This window comes from Dendrobates tinctorius, unplaced genomic scaffold (genome assembly GCF_039654945.1).
Source record: "Dendrobates tinctorius isolate UK_male_01 unplaced genomic scaffold, ASM3965494v1 ptg000265l, whole genome shotgun sequence".
Classification (NCBI taxonomy): domain Eukaryota; kingdom Metazoa; phylum Chordata; class Amphibia; order Anura; family Dendrobatidae; genus Dendrobates; species Dendrobates tinctorius.
In genome coordinates, this window is record NW_027361932.1 from 8,756,482 (window position 1) to 8,777,364 (window position 20,883).

The window sequence follows — 20,883 nt, forward strand, 5'->3', positions numbered from 1 at the left end:
CCTGTAGTAAATCCCTACAATGGTGTCCTTTCCATTGTTCTGTCCTTGTATTCTTACCCAAACAGTTTCCACAGAACTCCCAGTCTCTGAAGCTTCAATCTCTGTGCAGATATACGCATTTCTAACATACAATGCGACACCCCCTCCTCGTTTATCAAGTCTGTTTCTTGCAAATAAGTTGTATCCTTCTAGTCTTGTATTCCAATCATGTGTATTGTCCCACCAAGTTTCAGTGATTCCAATGACATCATATTTCTTTTCCTGTGTTAGTAGTTCCAATTCTCCTTGTTTGTTGCCCATGCTTTGTGCATTAGTATAGAAACATTTTAGTTTGTGATTGGTTTCTCTTTCTCCAATATTTTTTTTAATTAGATTCTTTCGTCTTTGTTCTTCCTTTCCACTTCTAATAGCAGAGTTCTCAGTAGCATTTGTCAGGTGTATGGCTTTTTCTGGTCTTTTGCTTCCCTTCCCATGTTGTTCTAGTTTAAAGCTCTCCTTACAAGTGTAGCAAGGCGACTTCCAAATACCTGCTTTCCAGTCTTCGTAAGGTGCACCCCATCTCTAGCAAGTAGTCCATCGTATAAGTAGTTCACTCCGTGATCCAGAAATCCAAATCGTTGCTGACGGCACCATCGACGTAGCCAGTTGTTCACCTGCAGAATCTTATTCCACCTCCTTGTTCCATGGCCATCCACTGGGAGGATGGAAGAGAAGACCACCTGCGCTCCCAGTTCTTTCACTTTCTTGCCTAAGTCTTCAAAGTCTCTGCAGATGGTTTCCAGGTCGTTTCTTGCGGTGTCATTTGTCCCCACATGTAGTAGCAGGAATGGGTAGTCATCTGTAGGTCTGAAGAGTCCTGATATCCTCTCAGACACATCTTTAATTTTTGCACCTGGAAGACAGCACATTTCTCTTGAAGTTATATCCGGTCTGCAGATAGCGGCCTCTGTTCCTCTCAACAGGGAATCCCCCATGACCACCACTCTCCGTTTCTTCTTCACAACATTTTTCTTTCTCCATCCAGGAGGACTCTGAAGGCGTACAAGGTTGCTGTTTGTTGGCAAAGTCTTATCCTGATGTATTTCTTCATCGTTTTCCTGCGTGAGAGCCTGGTACTGGTTTCTGAGCAGTATGGGTGCTGACTGCCTCCTGATCCTCCTGCTTCTCTGGGTCACATGTCTCCAATCCTCTGTTTCTTCAGGTGCACTTCGAATTTCTTCTCTTTCTGTAACATGAAGAGATAATTCTGCTCTGTCCAAGAACTCTTCACCTTCCTTAATGATCTTCAACGTAGCTAACCTCTCTTCGAGATTTTGCAACTTTTCCTCCAACAGGGTCACAAGCTTGCATTTGTGGCATGTGAAGTTTGGCTTTTCCACTGGTAAATCTGTGAACATGTAGCAAGAAATGCAGCTCACCAAATGGCTCCTGGCCTCTTCCATCTTGAGATTTCTTAAAAAGATGAAAGATGAGCCAAAATTCGCGCGCCGATAGGTGCGCGGTTTCTCCGATTTCCTCTTTTCAGCTGCAACGGCCAAAACCCAGTGATCGTTGAGCTCGCGGAGACTCTTCACTTATCCCAGAAGGCACTGCGAATATGCAAATGATCTCCTCAAGACTCTTCCCCTGGTTTCTCCGATTTCCTCTTTTCAGCTGCAATGTTGATGTATTTCCATGATTATTAATTTGGAGCAGCCATTGTCACCCGGCCTCTCTTTTCCTGTCAATGTCACTTTTTAGCCGTGTTCTGCTCTTTTCACCTTTCAATAAAAGCTATTCTGCACTCTACCATGCGATATTAGAATTTTTTCACTGCTTTTCGTCAGTTGTTACATTTAATATGCAGTGTGTTCTGCACTGTCCATTCATGTGCTGGAATCTTGGTTGTGATTACAAACACATCTAGATCATTATGATTTTGATAATCCACTCCAGCACATTTTGCTGTCTTTCGCTTTTACTATACCAGCATGCTGCAGCCTGGAGACTTCAAGGGAAATGCTGGGCGCCAGAAATCCACATTCCTGGGACATCGGCCTCTGGGCAGCTCTGGTCATGCTGGCCCAGAGGCTCAGGTATTGCCCGCAAATGCGGCTAAAGTTTTGTTACCCGTCTCTCTCTCGTTTTCTAAGAAATCTCTGTGTGTGAAGGCTTATGTGGATTGCGGTTCTGCAGGCAACTTTATGGATTTTTTGCTTTCAAGGAATCTTGGTGTACCTCTGCTAAGGCTTAATGCCCCTGTTCAAACCACTGCGATTAATGGTACGTCTATTATCCAGGGAGGAGTGGAATTTGTCACTACAGAAATTGCTATGTCAATGGGGACATTACACACCGAACAGATGTCGTCTTTTGTCATTCACAATTTATCACATGCAGTTGTTTTAGGTATGCCATGGTTGCGCCAGCATAATCCTGTTATTGACTGGCACCTAGGTGATATCGTGCGCTGGAGTCCACAGTGTCAGAATAACTGTATGTCGCTGTCGGTGAACCAAATTAAAATTAAAACACCCTTTATACCATATGCAATCAGGGACTATGAGGATGTCTTTTCCATAGTGGAGTCTGAGAAATTACCTCCTCATAGAGAGTATGACTGTCCTATAGACTTGGTCCCAGGTTCCCGTTTCCCTAAGGGGAGAATATTTAATCTCTCTGGTCCAGAGAGTGTAGCTATGAATGACTACATAACAGACAGCCTACAAAAAGGCTTTATTAGACTATCCACTTCACCTGTAGGGGCTGGGTTTTTCTTTGTAGAAAAAAAGATGGTGGACTCAGACCTTACATTGACGATCGTGAGCTGAACGCTATTACTATAAAAAAATCAGTATCCGCTTCCACTCATCCCTGATCTTTAAAATCAACTACTTGGAGCCCGATGGTTTACTAAGCTTGATCTCCGGGGAGCTTACAATCTGGTCCGCATAAGAGAGGGAGATGAGTGGAAAACCACGATTAACACACCCCTTGGTCATTTTGAGTATCTTGTTATGCCGTTCGGGTTAAGTAACGCACCAGCCGTGTTCCAAAACTTTGTGAATGATATCTTCAGGGATATCTGTGGGGTATATGTAGTGGTTTATTTAGATGACATCCTGATCTACTCTGCTGATGTTCTTACACACGCGCAACATGTCTGTTCTGTGCTCCAGAGACTTCGAGAACATTCTCTATTTGCCAAGCTGGAAAAGTGTGTTTTTATGGCTGAGGAGGTACAATTTTTGGGGTACATGATTTCTGCTAAGGGGTTCCGCATGGATCCTGCCAAGATCCGACCCATTAGAGAATGGGTGCAACCCAAAACTCTAAAAGCGCTGCAGTGATTCTTGGGGTTTACAAATTACTACAGTAAATTTATCAAAGGCTTCTCTGAGATCGCCAAACCGCTCACGGATTTGACCCGGAAGGGGGCAGGCGTGGTTAATTGGAAGCCTGAGGCACTTCAGGCATTTTCTGTTTTAAAGGATTGTTTTTCTGCCAACATGATATTAATCCAGCCTGATCTAGACCGCCCCTTTGTGGTAGAGGTCGATGCCTCTGAGGTTGGAGTAGGGGCAGTGCTTTCCCAAGGCACTGCCTCCTGACTCAACTCCGTCCATGTGCCTTCTTTTCCCGAAAATTCTCTTCTACTGAGAAAAATTATGATATAGGGAATCGGGAATTGTTGGCCATAAAATGGGCCTTCGAGGAATGGCGCCACTTCCTCGAAGATGCGAAACACAAGATTACAGTGATCACAGATCACAAGAACCTGACCTACTTGGAGTCAGCTAAACGACTGAATCCTAGGCAGGCTAGGTGGGCTTTGTTCTTCTCAAGGTTTAACTTTGTGATCATGTTTTGTCCAGGGACTAAAAATGTAAGGGCTGATGCCCTCTCTCGAAGTTTCTGCCCCTCACAGGCCGAGGACTCGGAACCAGTTCCAATACTGGCCAATGGGATCATTGTGTCGGCAGTGTCTCTGGACCTTCTGGAGGAGATCCGTAGGTCCTCAGAACCAGCCCCTGACACGACGCCCCCCCAGAAATTGTTCGTTCCAGCCCCGTTTCGTCTACAAGTTCTGAAGGAGTCGCATGACTCTGTCCTGGCAGGCCATCCTGGTGTCAATAATACCACCAGACTAGTGACTAGGAATTTTTGGTGGCCGAAGGTAGTTAAGGACTGTAAAGATTACGTACTAGCTTGCGAAATCTGTGCTCGCGCCAAGTCTCCCCATAATCGGCCTGCTGGCTGGCTCCAGTCCTTGCCCGCCCCAGAGAGTCCATGGACCCACATCTCCATGAACTTCATTACTGACCTACCGCCCTCAGAAGGGAAGATATGTATCTGGGTGGTGGTGGACAGGTTCAGTAAGCAGTGCCATTTTGTTCCCCTGTCTGGACTACCTAATTCAGAAACTTTGAGTAAGCTGTTCATTATTCACGTAATAAGACTGCATGGCGCTCCGGTGAATATCGTGTCCGACCGAGGTACTCAGTTCGTTTCTAAATTCTGGAGGGCATTCTGCAAACGCATTGGTGTTGAATTATCCTCCTCCTCCGCTTACCATACTGAGACCAATGGTCAAACTAAGCGCACCAACCAGGCCCTAGAGCAGTATCTTTGCTGCTATGTCTCGGAACATCAGTCTGATTGGGTGGAACATCTCCCGTTAGTCGAATTCGCCCTAAATAACCAATACCAGGAATCCATCAAAACCACCCTGTTCTTCTGCAATCATGGTTTGCACCCACGTTTTGGTTCATTTTCGGCCAAGATGTCGGAGCTCCCGAGGGTAGAGAAATCCATACATCACTTAAGGACAATCTGGTCGGAGGTGAACACAAACTTGAAAGGGTCCCAGGTCAGGCAGGCTTCGGGCGCAAATAGACGGCGGTCCAAGGGGCCACACTAGTAGTTGGGGACAAAGTTTGGCTGTCTACCAAGAACATTAAGCTTAAGGTGCCATCTGCCAAATTAGAGGTAATTAACCCGGTAGCCTTTTGTTTAAAGCTCCCTCAGTCTTTTAAAATACCCAATGTTTTCCATAAATCCCTCCTCAAGATATACCGCTCCCCAATTCATCCCGTCCAGTCCCCTCCTCCTCCAGTTTCGGTCAAGTGTGCCTTAGAGTATGAAGTCCAGGGTATCCTTGTGTTAGCAGCGGATTAATCAGCGTAACATCCAGAGTCAGCAACACAGAATGTAGATTTATTCATATCCAGGTTGAACAGCTTACAGCATGAAATGTGATCAGTCTGGTATCTGCTGTGGCTTGCAGCATGGGAGCATTACAACAGCAAGAGAGGAAGAGAAGGAGGGGGCATCCTGTCTGTTTTTTGTTTTTTTGTCACTGAACTTTGTTAACAATCTCACAATATGCACAATATATAAAACAGTACAGTAGTAGTTGTTGCAATACATACAGATCAATATGCATTATTCCAATACCCCCACTCAACAACTACTTATCCTCTTAGTCCCAGTGTGGTCCTCAATTCTTGGAACCTGGCTCGTGGCAATGGCTTTGTCATAATGTCAGCTGCCATCTTATCAGTTTCACAATAGACGAACTGAATTATGCCACGATCTATCAAATCACGTAAATGATGATGTCTGACGTCAATGTGCTTGGTTCTAGCACTGATCTTTTCACTGCATGCAAGTTTAAAGCATCCTTGGTTTAGAAGAAAACTTCCATCTTCCTCTCTCTGGATTTGGATTCCTAGATAATATGTCACATTTCCAAGGTCTTTCATTTCAAAATGCTGGTTCAGAATTTCAGCCATTTTTCCAATTTCTGCATCTTCCTGATGAACTACAATCACATCGTCCACATATAAGAGAATATACATCCACTTTCCATCTGTATATTTTGTGTATAAGCATGGATCCGCTTGACCTCTTTTAAAACCTTCTTCCAACAAGACCTTATTCATCTTGGTATTCCATGCTCTTGCTGATTGCTTAAGACCATAAAGGGATTTTTGTAGTTTGCAAACAAGATTCTCTTCACCCCCTTTTACATAACCTTCAGGTTGAGTCATGTATAAGTCCTCCTCAATGTCACCATTTAAAAAGGCAGTTTTTATATCCAAATGTCTGATATTCATCTTTTGTACAGCAGCTACAGCTAACAAAGCTCTGAACGTGGTCTGTTTAGCGACTGGAGCAAACATAGCATCGTAATCTTCGCCATACTTTTGAGAATATCCTTTTGCCACCAACCTTGCTTTAAATCTGTGGACTTTACCTTCAGAGTCATATTTGGTTTTGAAGACCCACTTGCACTTGATTGCCTTTTTGTCCTGTGGCAGCTTGGTGAGTTTCCAAGTTTGATGTTGATGAAGCAATTTGATTTCCTCATTAGCAGCATTGATCCACTTTGTTCTTTCATGGACAGGTAGTTCTTACATTTCATCACATGACTGCGGCTCTGATTCAGGTAGTGTCTTGACTATGTAGGATAGACGTTTAGCTGGTACGCCTCTGTTTGATCTTGAAGATCTCCTGATTTCAGATTCACCTGATTTTTCTGTTGTTCCTTCAGTGGTTGAAGAATCCAGCCAGACCTCTACATCCTCCTTGTTATTGTCTTGTAATTGTGACTTCAGCTGGACTACTGGCGTGATGTCACAAAACTTGGGGGACACAAAGTTCTCATCAATCACTACATCTCTACTCATTGTGACCTTGTTTGTTTCTGGGTGTAGAATCCTATAACCTTTCTGTGTTTCACTGTAGCCTATAAGGATCCCTTCCTTAGCGTGAGATTCCCACTTATCAATCAATCAATCAATCAAATTTATTATCGCCAAGTACATATTACATATATACAAGGAATTCTTTGTGGCAAAGAGGCAACATAATATATAACAACAGATACAACAAGTAACATCTAACAAGACAGATACAGTATATAGTCTACACATGACGATTTAATTGTTGAACAGAGAGTAGATAGAAGCTGTTCATATGGCGGTTGGTGCTGCATTTGGGGACTCTGAAGCGACGTCCTGAAGGGAGTAGTTGGAATGAGGAGTGTCCCGGGTGAGAGGGATCGGATGAAATTTTCAATGCGTGGGATCGAATACTCTTATCATAAAGATCCTGGATTTTAGGCAGGGGGGAACCTATAATTCTCTGTGCTGTTCTGAAAGTCCTTTGTAAGCGGAGTTTGTCATGTGCAGTGGCTCCCCCATACCAGACTATCAGAGAGGAACAAATCACAGATCTGGTGACAGCATTAAAGAATAAGATCAGCAGATTCTTAGACAAGCCATATCTTTTCAGCTGACGAAGGAAGAACATCCTCTGTTGTGCTTTTCTTATAACAGCATCCACGTTTTTCCCACATTTAAGATCATGAGAGATGATAACACCAAGGAATTTGGTCTCTGTGACCCTAAGAACCACTTCGTCATGGATGTAGATTGGAAGTAACTCATGTTGATCTTTCCTAAAATCCACAACCATCTCAGCAGTTTTTTTAGTGTTGAGTACAAGATTATTGGCTTTACACCAGTCACATATTCTTTCCACCTCACTCCGATACAAGTCATCAGCATTTCCCCTGATGAGACCAATCAGTGTCATATCATCGGCAAATTTCAAGATTTTTACTGAGTCCGCTGAAGAGATGCAATCATTCGTATAGAGAGAAAACAGTAACGGGGACAAAACACACCCCTGAGGTGCCCCGATGTTTGTGACCAAGGTGTCCGAAGTGAATGGTCCAACTTTTACACTCTGTATCCTGGCTGTCAGGAAGTTATAAATCCACAAGCATAAGTTGAGAGTGACTCCAAGAGCTACCATTTTCTTATGAAGTAAATTCAAATCAATGGTATTGAATGCTGAGCTAAAGTCCATGAAAAGAATCCGGACATATGAGTGCAGTTCATCTGTATGATCCAAAATGTACTTCAGTGCCAGATTGACAGTGTCGTTTGCCGAACGATTCTCCTTATAGGCAAACTGAAGCGGGTCCCATAGCTTCTGCGTGAATTTTATCAGGTGGGACATCATAATTCTTTCCAAGACTTTCTTAGCTACAGATGTGAGTGCTACTGGTCTATAGTCGTTCAACTCAGAGGATCCCACTTTCTTGGGGACAGGGATAATTGTGGAATTTTTCCATCACTGAGGTACAACGCACTCTTTCAGTGACACATTGTATATATTTGTCAGTATAGGGGCAAGCTGGGTAGCACATACTTTCAGACACATTGGAGATACACCATCAGGGCCAGGTGCCTTTTTGACCTTAAGTCCCTTCAGGATGCGTATCACCTCTGCCTCGGAGATCACTACTTGGGTATTGCACAATGAATGATCTTTATATGAACAGACTGAGGAGCTTAGAGATGAATAGCCACTGTGTGTAGAGCTTGCCTCAAATCTGCAGTAGAATTCATTTAACTCTGCTGCCAGACTTCTGCTGGGGTTCACTATAGTGGGGTGGCTTTTATAATTGGTGACCTCTCTTAATCCTCTCCATGCAGATCTAGTATCTTTTGATGAGAACCTTTCCTCCAGAATCTTTGCATACTCGTGTTTGGCTAACTTGATCTCTTTAGATAGCGAGTTCCTAAGTTTCTTGAATTCAGTAATATCGGCTGCTTTATAAGCCTCCTCTTTTCTCTTACGGATCAACCTGACTTTATTTGTAGACCACGGCTTGTTGTTTCCCCGAAAGTGGACAGATTTGGATGGAATAAACGTGTCTTCACAAAAACGGATATATGAGGACACTGCATCAACCCATTCATCCAGACCCGAGCATGTTTCCTGGAATACCTCCCAGTCCGTGCATTCAAAGCATGCTTGTAGTTGCAATTTTGCCTCCTCAGACCATGTCTTCTTTGTATAAACTGTAGGTTTGGATGTTTTCAACCTTTGCCTGTAGGCTGGAATTAAATGAATTAGACAATGATCTGAAAAGCCCACTGCTGCTCTCCTCACTGCCCTGTAGGCCCCTTTTATGACTGTATAGCAGTGATCAAGCATATTGAACTCTCTCGTGAAGCAGTTTATATGTTGAGTAAATTTGGGGAGATCCAGGTTGAGTTTTCCTTTGTTAAAGTCCCCCATTACGATCACAAATGCTTCTGGAGATCCTTTCTCCCATTCTGATATTTTGCAAGCTAATTCACCAATAGCAGCTTTAACAGATGCTTGAGGGGGAATATATACTGCAACCAGAACCATAGATGAAAACTCTCTTGGAGAGTAAAATGGTCTACAATTGAGTGCAAGGTACTCTAGATCTGGAGAGCAACCTTTTCCCAGTATGTTAACATCACAGCACCAGCTAGTGTTGATGTAGAGACATATCCCACCCCCAATCACGGTCAGCTCTGTAGATAACAAAACGAGGTAGATCCAGACTACAATCAGAGATGGTCTCATTCAACCAGGTCTCAGTAAAACAAAGAGCAGCTGAATTGGCCATATCAGATCTCATGTCACAAAGTAAGCTCAGATCCTCCATTTTGTTAGATAAGGAACGGACATTAGCCAAGTGAAGTGAAGGAAGAGCTGTTCTGAACCCTCTCCTCCGAAGGCGTGCCTGGATGCCTCCTCTCCTACCTCTCTTGCAGTACACCTCCACAGGTTTCACAGAAGTAATGGATTTTATGTACTCAATTGTTGAATTAGCAATCATGCTCCAAGAAGGGGAGTCCATGAGAAATTGCGGATGATTCCAGAATAATAAATCGTCCCTTGAAATCATAAGAGTATGATTACAGAGTGCAGTGGCCATGATTACACTCAGCTTGTAGCTATAAAGACTGAACAGTCACAGCTTAGCAGAGTTAAATGTACAACTTTCCATAAAGGGTGCTTAGTTCGCCTTTCTTTGGGAACATGTACAAGCGCTTTACTTCTGAATATTCTTATATGATGTAGTTTTGGCTTTCTGCTGTTCCATTGCTCAAACGGAGTTTTCTCTGTAGCTTTACCTGGTAGTCTGTTCTGAAGATAGCAAGCTGTCATGATTGCTTCACCCCAATATGCTGTGGGCAGATTTGCATCAAACAACATACTTCTTCCACTTTCACAGAGTGTTCGGTTCCTTCTTTCCTCGACACCATTTTGCTCAGGATTGTACGGTACAGTGGTCTGAAATAGGATTCCATTTTTCTTTAAAATGCTCTGTGTCTCATTACTTGTGTGTTCAGTCCCATTATCTGCACGTAGAATCTTTGGCATTCTCCCAAATTTATTATATACCTCAGCTAGATATACTTCAAGTTTCTCTGGAACTTCTTTCTTGCTGTGAAGCAGATGGATAGCTGTATATCTTGAATGATCATCTATAAATGTGAGAAAATATCTCTTCTTCCCAGGAGTCTGAGTGCTCATTGGACCACAGACATCTGTATGTATTAAATCTAGTGTCTGTTCTGTTCTTGTAGTACTTCTCTTAGGAAAAGCTTTTCTAGACATTTTCCCTTTGATGCAGCTAGTACATTTCATTATCTGGTTACATAGATCAATTGTAATGTCCTCAGCTAGTTGCTTTTGAACTAACTTCCTTATTGCTTCTGGGTCTCTGTGTGCTAGGCGCCTATGCCATACATGAATGCAGATATTGTGCCTTTCTTTCTGAGCAGTATACACACTCTTTTCATTTAAGCTGGTAAAGTTCATTTGTGATTTTTCCTTCTGCTAGTGTGTGGCCCTCTTTTGAGATGATGCAGCTATCATGCTTAAATGTAACTTCATTTCCTTGTTTTGTGAGTTTCTTCACAGATAGTAAATTACTCTCAAGACTAGGCACATAGAGCACATCTTTTACTGGGATCTTCTTGCTTTGTGTTGGTGAGATTTGACAATCAATATAACCATCTCCTATACCTTGTGAAGTCATGTACTGACCATTAGCCATAATCACCTTCTCTGACTTACTTTGGATAAGCTTAGAAAAGAAGTCCCTGTTATTAGTCATGTGACTAGTTGCTCCAGAGTCTATACACCATGCATGCTTTGATTTAGTTACACTGACAGTAAATGCAGTTTCAGTATTCACAGAATCTTTTTCTGCAGACACAGCACTTTTAACCCTTTGAAGACTGCTTTGCTTTTTCAGCTTATTCATTCTAGCTTTCCAGACTCTGCAGTCGGCTTTCAAATGTCCTGATTCCTTGCAAACAAAACATTCACGTGTTTCTTTTAGGTGCTTTCTGTTATCATTTAGATTTTGTGCTTGTAAAGCAGATTCTGCATCGCATGTCCTGCTGTTTACACCTTCCGCTTTCCGCTTATATTCATCTATGAGCTTCCCTCTGACATACTCCAATGTAAGCTCATCATCTGGGCGCGCATATAGAGTGGTTACAAGCGTGTCATAGTTTTCTGGAAGACCGCTAAGCAGTAATGCGGCTACATGAAAGTCCTTCATATCTTCCCCAATGCCTCTCAGGTGTTATACAATCTCTAGAATGCTTGTTATGTAGTCCTGCATATCCTGGCCATTCTGTAGTTTAGACTGGTACAATTTTCTCATGAGATAAAGTTTATTGCTTAAATTTATCCTCTCATGCACCTTTTGCAGCTGCTCCCACAGTTCTCTTGCAGTTTCACTTTTATACACATGCACAATCTGATCATCATCATCTATACTGAGTGATATGGTACTTTGTGCTTTCTGATCCATCTCTATCCACTCCTGTGATATACTGTGTCAGGTTTAGGCTCCTGTGTGTATTTCCACGTACCCTCTCTTATCAGCAGCATTTTCACTTTGAATTTCCAGGATTGATAATTCTGATTAGTGAGACTTGGTAATGTAAACTTCATGGAGTTGCTGCTGCTGGTGGCCATCTTTGCTGTCTTCCTTTCTTTTCTTTCCTCTGTGCTCTGGGGATCTGGGACTCTAGGACTCTGGGCCCATAACCTTTTAGCAGCGGATTAATCAGCGTAACATCCAGAGTCAGCAACACAGAATGTAGTTTTATTCATATCCAGGTTGAACAGCTTACAGCATGAAATGTGATCAGTCTGGTATCTGCTGTGGCTTGCAGCATGGGAGAATTATAACAGCAAGAAAGGAAGAGAAGGAGGAGGAATCCTGTCTGTTTTTTTTTTTGTCACTGAACTTTGTTAACAATCTCACAATATGCACAATATATAAAACAGTACAGTAGTAGTTGTTGCAATACATACAGATCAATATGCATTATTCCAACACCTTGATTCCCGTTTGGTGAGAGGGTCCGTGCAATATTTGGTGCATTGGAAGGGCTACGGCCCAGAGGAGAGGTCCTGGGTCCCCGCTAGTGACATTCATGCCAAGGGGTTAATTAGAAGGTTTCACCTCCTTCACCCTGACAAACCGGGTTTTGAGGGTCCGGAGGCCCCTCTTGGAGGGGGGGTACTGTGATGTCACTGTCAGACTCAGGGCCTGCTGTTCCGGCTTCAGCCACTAGGAGGCGCCGGACTGGCACGTCGCCGCCAGACTCGGGGCCTGCTGTTCCGGCCTCGGCCACTAAGAGGCGCCGGTCTGTCACGTCGCCGTCAGACTCAGGGACTGCTGTTCTGGTCTCGGCCACTAGGAGGCGCCGGACCGTCACTTCGCCATCAGACTCGGGGACGGCTGTTCCTGCCTCGGCCAATGGGAGGCGCCGTGGTTCGCCCATGGGTGATGGTGACAGAGAAGGGGCTCCTGTGCAGGCTTCTGGTGGGTGCAGGCTTCACCCCTCTGTCAGTCATCAGGGGGATACTGCATCACCATCTGGCCTAGTCCTGAGGGCGGTCCTAATGACATCATCAGTCCGGGAACCTGTGAGGGATGACCTGATCCCTCAAATACCTTGGGACTGGTCTTGCAAGCCGCCGGATATATTCTTGGTTCCCCTGCGTGCTACTGTGTGATTTGCTATAGTTAACTCTGACCTCAGCCTAGATTCCTGACCATTCTATTGCTTGCCGTTTTTGTACCTCTACCTCTCTCCCGAGTTTTGCCGCTGACCTTAGCTTGGATTCCTGATCCTTCTTCTGCCTGATGATTTTTGTACCTTTGCTGCCCTCCTGGTTTTTTACTGACCTTGGCCCGGTCTTTTAGACCCTTCTTTTGCCTGCTGATTTTGTACCTCTGCTGCCCGCCGGCCTCCCACTCCTGCCTTCGGACCACGATTACGGGTTTTAGTTTTAACCCCTTGGCGGCCATCCTGCTCTGGTCCACTGCTCCTCTAGACAGCTACCCCTGGGCCTTGCTACAATTCCAGATCCCTGTATAGGGGTTAAGGTACTCGGGGCGCTGTTCCTACTGCAGCCCAGATTCGCAGACGGTCGTCACAGGCGGATTATAATTTATATTTGGAATTGTGGGTTGCATAATAACCAATTATATGTTAATGGTGGGTGCATATCTGTATTCAGATGTGTAGTGTAAAAGAAAGGGAAAAAATGGGAAATGTGCTCTGGAAGCCATGTTCTAGGTAACTATGTGTTATTTTATGCAGAGACGAGTCCTGGCTGGAAGAAGTGATGGCAGTCTGCATGAAAAACAAAAGCAAAGATGAAGGATTTAAGCTAGAGATGTCACTGGTGAGTCAGTGTGTTACCTGTACACTGACACTATACACTGTATGCTATATACAGAGGTCCTGTGTATAATGTCACTAGTAATCATGGCATTATGTGTACACTGACACTGTATACTATATACAGAGCTCCTGTGTATGTCACTGGTGATAACTGTATTACCTGTACACTTTCCACTGTATACAGAGGAAAGTATTCAGACCCCTTTAAATGTTTCACTCTTTGTTTCATTGCAGCCATTTGGTAAATTTAAAAAAAGTTTATTTTTTTCTCATTAATGTACACTCTGAACCCCATCTTGACTGAAAAAAACTGAAATATAGAAATTTTTGTAAATTTATTAAAAAAGAAAAACTGAAGTATCACATGGTCATACTATTCAGACCCTTTGCTCAGTATTAAGTAGAAGCACAGTTTTGAGCTAGTACAGTCATGAGTCTTCTTGGGAATGAAGCAACAAATTATCACACCTGGATTTGGTGATCCTCTGCCATTCTACCTTGCAGATCCTCTCCAGTTCCGTCAGGTTGGATGGTGAATGTTGGTGGACAGCTATTTTCAGGTCTCTCCAGAGATACTCAATTGGGTTTAGTTCAGGGCTCGGGCTTGGCCGGTCAAGAATGGTCACAGAGTTGTTCTGAAGCCACTCCTTTGTTATTTTAGCTGTGTGCTTAGAGTCATTGTCTTGTTGGAAGGTGAACCTTCGGCTAAGTCTGAGGTCCAGAGCACTCTGGAAGAGGTTTTCATCCAAGATATATATGTACTTGGCTGCATTGATGTTTCCTTCAATTGAAACCAGTCATCCTGTCCCTGCAGCTGAAAAACACCCCAATAGCATGATGCTGCCACCACCATGTTTCACTGTTGGGATTGTATTGGGCAGGTGATGAGCAGTGCCTTGTTTTCTCCACACATACCGCTTAGAATTATCACCAAAAAGTTCTATCTTCATCTCATCAGACCAGAGAATCTTATTTATCATAGTCTGGGAGTCCTTCATATGTTTTTTTTTAGCAAACTCTGCGTGCTTTCATATGTCTTGCACTGAGGAGAGGCTTCTGTCGGGCCACTCTGCCATAAAGGCCCAACTGGTGGAGGGCTGCAATGATAGTTGACTTTGTGGAACATTCTCCCATCTCCCTTCTGCATCAGTGAAGCTCACAGTGATCTTGGGGTTCTTCTTTACCTCTCTCAACAAGACTCTTCTCTCACAATTGCTCAGTTTGGCTTGACGGCCAGGTCTAGGAAGACTTCTGGTGGTCCCAAACTTCTTCCATTTAGGGATTATGGAGGCCACTGTGCTCATAGGAACCTTGAGTACTGCAGAAATTCTTTTTTTAGCCTTGGCCCGATCTGTGCCTTGCTACAATTCTGTCTCTGAGCTCCTTGGCCAGTTACTTTGACCTCATGATTCTCATTTGGTCTGACATGCACTGTGAGCTGTGAGGTCTTATATAGACAGGTTTGTACCTTTACAAATCAAGTCCTATCAGTTTGATTAAACGCAGCTGGACTGCAATGAAGAAGTAGAAGCATCTTAAGGAGGATCACAAGGAAATGGACAGCATGTGACTTAAATATGAGTGACTGAGCAAAGAGTTTGAATACTTATGACCATGTGATATTTCAGATATTTCAAGATTTTTTAAATTTGCAAAAATTACTACATTTCTGTATTTTTCAGTCAAGATGGCATGCAGAGTGTAAATTAATGAGAAAAAATGAACTTTTTTGAATTTACCAAATGACTGCAATGAAACTGTCATGGAGTGACTGGCACAGTGTGACAAAACCCAGCGATTGGTCGGTCACCAAAAATTTAAGCGACTCAACGCTGATGGTGTAGGGGAGAGGAAGGCCCTGACAATAGGGAACCAGGGACGGTAACCTCTGAGCACAACTTGAGCCTATCACCCTGGTCTAACCTAACACCCTATGCAGGTCCTTGCCCCTCCAGACCTCAGGATACCTCATCCCTAAACTGTCACCTTAAACTGCCCATGCTATTGCACTGGCCGGCTTAGGACGCTAGCCTAGCCACTACAGCTAAGAAACACAAGGGGAGGGGAACAGACACAAAAGGGACGAGGTAACAAAAATACAGCACTTAACTTATCTGCACCGCTACAAACTCCACACCACAGATAGCACAGAAACAGGACTCCAATACACCAAACTTGGCTGAACACCAGAGAGCTGCTTCTGCTTGGTTGGTATCCAGAAAGGACCTGTATCACCAACAGTCAGCTGATGCATCAGGTGACCTATTAAAGGATGGTGGGAGTGGTCACCACCTGCATCATCAAACCCAGCAGCAATGCAATTACACCAGCAGGCCATCAGGAGCAAAAACTGACATTTAGGCTGGTTTCACATTTGCGTTTTTTTGCGCTGCGCTTTTGCGCATAAATGCGCATGCATTTTTTTCCCCTATACTTAACATGGGTGCACATAGTCATGTGTTTGTACGTGTTTGTATGCGCATGCGTTTTTTTTGTATTGTGTTTGCCCGGGCGCACAAAATGCATCCTGTTGCATTTCTTGTGCGCCCGACCTGTCTCAAAAAAATGCATGCGCACGCAATGCACACGAAATTCACCCAAAAACACATGATAGTCTATGGGTGCGCTGACGTGTGCATGGTTATGGGTGCGCTGACGTGTGCATGGTCATGCGCACGTCAGGGCAAAAAAAGCATGCGTTTTTTTGTAAAAAACCATGTGCAAAAAACAAGAAAACACATAAAAAACGCCTGATGCATTTTTTATGCTTGTTTGCACTGTGCACACAGCGCAGCGCAAAAAAACGCAAGTGTGAAAGTAGCCTAACTGAAAGAAAAAAAAGTTTTAATATGAAAAGCCAGATCTGTCACAGATCCACAAAATGGATTGTGACAGAAAGAGTGAAAAATTTAAAGAGGTCTGAATACTTTCCATACCCACTGTAAGGGTTACTATCTTGTCCTTTTTTTCTTCTGGTAAAAGGCAAGTCTGCAGCTCGGAGTTTAGCATGAGACCTAGGAATGACTGTATTTTCACTGGATCTAGTTTTGACTTGTGAATATATATAATCCAGCCAAGATCTTCTAAAGCTGGCTCTCCCATCTTTCAGTTGTGCTGTACAGTGCTCCTCTGATTTTCCCACAATCAGGAAGTTGTCTAGGAATGGAATGATGATGGTGTTCTGGACTCAAAAGTAGGCAGTCATCTCGGCTATTACCTTGGTGAAGCTTCTTGGTGCCACTGATAAGCCGAATGGAAGGGCTCAGAATTGATAATGCCGTATTTGTCCATCTATATACTGTATATAAAAATGATTGTATGTATGTGTGTGTGTATCAGTCACGCCCACTCCACATAGCAACCAATCACTAAATATCTTTGATTTCATCAGAGCTGTTTAAAAGAAGCTGAGCTGTGATTGGTTGCTAAGAGCAACAGTTTTTCTTGTAGACAGTTGTGAGAACTGAAGACTATTATTCTTACCATTTCTATGGTGTTATTGTGTTATAACACAATTTATTACCGTGCCGACACAGTCCTCCCTCTGACACAAACTGCAGGGAGAGCCCAGTATCACACAGGATAAGATTAAATACATGGCTCAGCAGACTGTATCACACAGGATAGGATTAGATACACGGCTCAGCAGACAGTATCACACAGGATAGGATTAGATACATGGCTCAGGAGACTATCACACAGGATAGGATTTGATAGATGGTTCTGCAGTCAGTATCACACAGGATAGGATTAGATATACAGCTCAGTATCACATAGGATAGGATTAGATACACAGCTCAGCAGTCAGTAACACAGGATAGGATAAGATACACAGCTGAGCAGACTGTATCACACAGGATAGGATTAGATACACGATTCAGCAGACAGCATCACACAGCATAGGTTTTGATACACAGCTCAGCAGACAGTATTGCACAGGATAGGATTAGATACACGGCTCAGCAGACAGTATCACACAGGATAGTATTAGATACACAGCTCAGCAGACTATATCACACAGGATAGGATTAGATAACCAGCTCAGCAGACATTATCACACAGGATAGGATTAGATACATGGCAAAGCAGACAGTATCACACAGGATAGGATTAGATACACAACTCAGCAGACAGTAATGTGGCGCCCCTGAGGCTCAGTCGCCACAGAGGTATTGCACCTTCTCCTAAGGTGTAGTGCTCCACCAACTAGGTAAGTTGGGAACTCCTTTCCACACTCCAACACCTGCACCCACACACAGGATAGTTCAGCAATGGACCAGATTGCGGCTCCATGCTTAGAGGATAGCAGAGCAGCTTTCGTGGGTCCTTGCTTGGTAACACGAGATGTGCTGGGAGGTGGGTGGAGTTGGGATATATAAAAGGTTGGGATGGTTTAGAATTAGAGTTCAGGTCAGTCTGGAGGTCAGTCATTCATGAGAGTCTGAGGACGGATCCCTGGAGGAGGGATGGAGGAAGGAGTGCTGCACGCAGCGTTGGCTTAACATCTTCCTTGCCAAACACCACAGGTGGCATCACAAACTATTCCATTACACTTAAACTACATTAACTACAAACTACCATTGATTTGGGCGCCCAGGGCCACGGACTGGGTCACCGCTGCTGTGACACATCCCACTGACACCGGCCCGGTACCGAGTACCCCACAGTCCTGGGATGGAGGGCGACCCAATTTTGGCGTCACGAGCAGGATGACGAGACCCGATGCCATCGGGTTCTGTGCGCCTGAAATTTGTGAGACTTTGTGCTTTTGAAAATGTGCAGAAGACCTGATTTAATAGACTGTAAAATGGACATTAGAAATGGCCACTGGCGCGGAGAAGAAGGGCGTGAAGAGATGGGTGGTCCTAGGAAAAGACCACGAAGAGTATTGGGCTTTCCCTGCCTGAATTACTATGTGACAGCGACATGGCCCACCACCCGAGGGGTTCGTATACTGGCTTGGTATGGAGGCGCTGGAAGAAGACGCCGCCCTCGGAAGGAGGGGCAGAAGAAGCCACTGGCGGGAAAGGGGCCGAGGCAGGAAGAACGCCAGAACGCCATTTTGGAGAGTGAGGGAAGGAGGCCTGTGGAGCGCGGAGAAACGGATCTCACCGGTTCCATGGCTGAAGGCTCCGACCCGATCTCAAGGATGAATCATCAACAGCTGGAGGATGAGATTATTCTGCGACTGAGGCAATTAGCGCTATGGACATTAAACCTTCAGCGCGCTCGGGAGGAGCCTACACCTGTGGTACCCGCGACACCGGTACCCACCGCTGCTGCACCGGATCTTTTCCCGGCAGACCTTGCGGAGCTTGGAGCCGCTGCCATGCCATCGGCAGCGTATACTGTCCCCTCTTTGCCGCTGATACCGGAGGAGTTGTATACAGCACAGGGAGCTGAAGCAGAGGAAGAGAAGCTCCTGCCCGGACCTGGCGCGGCTGCGCAGGTCTCGCCAGCGACCCCCGCAGAACTGGAGCTGCCATAGGCTCCACCGCCGTCCCCGGTGTCTCACCGGGCAGCGCCCGCTACCACCACGCCTGCACTGGAGCAGAGGCTGCACCGCCGGGAACTCCCAGGTATACACCCCGGCCTTCCTAATGGGTTGATGGGGAGGAGGAGGAGGACCATGCTGCTAGGGTTACGGTTAGAGCCAGCATGCCCGATCAGACATCTACAGGCCAGAGGGGGGTCTGGATCATTTTGGGATGGTGATCTCGGGATTCCTTCACTGCCAAGTCCCAGGCAGTGGCTTGTCAGAGCCGACAAGCTGCAGAGGCCCTAGGAGCTAGACCTCGTACCAGAGCTACGGAGTCACCTATTGTGGAAGAGCAGTTGATGGGCGTTGAGATACATCATGGGTTCCATTTTCCACAGTTTCAAGGCCCTGTTTCAAGAAACCAGAATCACGATCAGAACCGTTCCAGTTCAGCTTCCAGAACTCCAGGAGGGGACCAGCACTAAAAACTTTTAAATCTCGTTACCCAGGAGGGTTTGTTTGTACCAGTTGTGCCTTTTTCTTTTTTTCTATTTTTGCTATCATGGTTTTCTGGTAGCGCCTTTAGTTGCCCTGTTTTGCAATAGCAGCGTTCTTCAATTTTGAACTAGCGATCATGAACTTGGAGTGATCCAAAAACTCTTACTTGTAAATAGTTGCACCTCTTTAGGTGCCCTCTCTTGGTTTTACATATAGAGACACTTTGCGAAGATAATGTTTTTGCATGGACACTTTTTGAGGATGATGTTTACCTCAAAGGACACTGCATGAGATCCCAGCTGGGAGCGGTGTCCAGCACTTACAAGAATAACTGTTGAATGTTTTACTGTGAAGTATTTGATAATGTGTTTTACAAGAGTATTAGTAACTGAGAAATGGCTTTTACAGAAGAATTAGGAATGTCTGATCTAGAGATGAGTGATGTGAATAAAGAATTGAAAGTAGACAGGTGACGGACCAGGTACTTGCGGTCAGTGTCTTGCGTCTAGAAGAGACAGTGAAAGTAGAAAAATAAATGTGTACTAGAGAAGGAAAATGAGAGAAAAATGTGTTACAGAGAATAGCACTTTGAATTGAGAATTGCACTTAGAATTAAAAATTTTAGATAGAATTTAAGATAGAATTGTTTGTAGCGTTCAAGACGAGTACCTCCTATACTAGGAAGATTAGTATAAGAAAAGTTTGTTATGCATTACAAAATATTTGTATGTCTTCTTTGCTGTCTACTTTGTTATCTTGCAGCCCGCGGATGTGCTGTGTTTAACGGGGGGTATGTGGCGCCCGTGAGGCTCAGTCGCCACAGAGGTACTGCACCTTCTCTTAAGGTGTAGTGCCCCACCAAATAGGTAAGTTGGGAACTCCTTTCCACACTCCAACACCTGCACCCACACACAGGATAGTTCAGCAATGGACCAGATTGCGGCTCCATGCTTAGAGGATAGCAGAGCACCTTTCGTGGGTCCTTGCTTCGTAACACAAGAAGTGCTGGGAAGTGGGTGGAGTTGGGATATATAAAAGGTTGGGAAGGTTTAGAATTAGGGTTCAGGTCAGTCTGGAGGTCAGTCAGTCAGGAGAGTCTGAGGACGGATCCCTGGAGGAGGGATGGAGGAAGGAGTGCTGCAGCTGCCTCAATAATCTGAGCCAGCTGGCACGGGAAAGGAACAGAAGGAGAAAGACGTAGAACTGCAACCTAAGCTTCCATAAGAGAGAGAAGGAACACCGCGGAACGAAGGAGTAGGAGAACAGAGAGGAGTTATGGGTTGGAAGAGGAACCCTGCCTGTAGGTTCTCAGCGCAAGGCCGGGGCCCGGTCCCCGAGGTTGTATGGACACTTATGGTTCTGCAGCAG